Raw genomic sequence first — 2,004 nt, 5'->3', positions numbered from 1 at the left:
TCTCTCTCTCTCTCTCTCTCTCTCTCTCTCTCTCTCTCTCTCTCTCTCATTTTCTTATTTAAAACGCGATTTACAATTCTTTTAGCAGAGAGAGAGAGAGAGAGAGAGAGAGAGAGAGAGAGAGAGAGAGAGAGAGAGAGAGAGAGAGAGAGAGAGAGAGAGAGAGAGAGAGAGAGAGAGAGAGAGAGAGTTTTTTCGAGGGCACGTATTCCTTATATTAAGACTCAAAATATATCCTGTTAAGAGAAAACAGAAGATTATTCGTGTGTGTGTGTGTGTGTGTGTGTGTGTGTGTGTGTGTGTGTGTGTGTGTGTGTGTGTGTGTGTGTGTGTGTGTGTGTGTGTGTGTGTGTTCTGCCGATGTTCTAGAAATCTTTGTCACCTCTTATGATTACTTATACTTCAACATAAAAATAAATAAACAAATGAATAAATATATAGATAAACAAATAAGAAAATAAAAAAAAATACCATTCACCTGTTATTTTCTCAGATACTTACGAAACTTACAAAGAAATTAAGTGGCGTTTACCTTCTCGAGTGGCGGGTGACAGGGTGAGGCGGTGGAGAGGAGAGTGGAGGCGGGAGTGAATGCAACGATCCTGGTGGAAGACTCTCAGGTGATATGCCTCCACCTGCCCGCTCCACCTGAGTCTGTTGGTAGAAAAGAAACCGATTAATTACTACAGGACAAAAATAAAGAAGAACGAAGGAAAGTAGGACGAATAATAAAAAAAAGTTTAAAAAAGGATAAAGAACAGAAAAAAATACAGAAAAGATGAAAGAAGAAACTATTAAGAAAACAAAGATAAAAAAAGAAAGAAAAAATAATAAACAATGATATAATAAAGAGTACTGTTGTAATACTGTTAAAGAATGCATACGTTTATAAAGTCAACAAAGAAAATAGTAGCAGTGATAATCCAATATAAATAAAGAATGAGTTAATAAGAGCAAGGTACAGAATCAGCTACACCACCACTGCCCATCATAACTTTAGCATCTTTTTTTATTTTTTTATTTTCCCACCCGCTATTGAGACTCGCGTGTGTTCTCCCCCACTACGAATCTGTACAGGCGATTATTTTCACCATCACAAACACCTTAAGCTTAATTTCCGCAGCGATTTCCGATAAGCTGGCTAATATTTTTGTTTTTCACCCCATAACAGGTCTTGAAAGTCCATGTGTTATTATTGCAGCACTGATAACTCTTATGATATTGTACGTTAACTTTCAATTATAGTTAATCTCTCCACACATCTCTGTCATTACCTGCCGAACATGTATTTCTAAAGTGAGAGTTTGAAGCGCTTGTCTTAAGAGTACTGAATATTCTAAGCCCCTGCAAGAAAACGGTAACTGATAATGGTTCTTCCTCTCTACTTAAATTTGTTTTTCTCTCCCACCCCCATAAGCCCGGATAGCTCAGTCGGTAGAGCATTAGGCTTTTAACCTAAGGGTCCAGGGTTCGAGTCCCTGTTCGGGCGAATTATTATTATTATCTTAAAGACCAATGCGTTTGCTTCCATTTGTTATTTCTTCCTTTATTCTTCTTTGGACTCCTATCTGTTTTCTTTTCCTTTCTAATTCTCCTCTTCCTTCTCCTTTAGACTTGCATCAATTTTCTTTCTTCCCTACTCATACTTTCTCGTCCTTTCCATCACTCGTTCTATTTGTTTTGTTTCCTTTTCTAATCCTCCTCCCCCTGCTCCTCCACCTCTTTTTCACTGCATCAGATTTCTTTCTCTCCTACTCATACTTTCTCGATCTTTTCTTCACTCGTGCTGTTTGTTTTATTTTCCCTTCTAATCCTCCTCCTCCTCTTTCTCCTTTCAGCATGCATCAAATTTCTTTCCCACCTACTCATACTTCCTCGACCTTTTTTTCACTCATTGTTTTATTTTCCTTTCTAATCCTCTTCCTCTTTTTCCTTTCAGCTTGCATCAAATTTCTTTCCTTCCTACTCATACTTCCTCGACCTTTCCTTCACTCATCGTTTTAT

General features: G+C 37.8%; 1 non-coding gene across 1 annotated transcript; it reads left to right on the top strand.

The window, feature by feature from the left end:
* Window positions 1-1,416: 1,416 nt before the first annotated feature.
* On the top strand, window positions 1,417-1,489 carry Trnak-uuu (transfer RNA lysine (anticodon UUU)). Its single transcript has one exon. It is a non-coding gene; the product is annotated as a tRNA-Lys (tRNA).
* The last annotated feature ends 515 nt before the right edge of the window (window positions 1,490-2,004 follow it).

The sequence above is a fragment of the Scylla paramamosain genome, chromosome 18 (assembly GCF_035594125.1).
Source record: "Scylla paramamosain isolate STU-SP2022 chromosome 18, ASM3559412v1, whole genome shotgun sequence".
NCBI lineage: Eukaryota > Metazoa > Arthropoda > Malacostraca > Decapoda > Portunidae > Scylla > Scylla paramamosain.
This window is presented reverse-complemented; position numbering and strand designations above follow the sequence as displayed.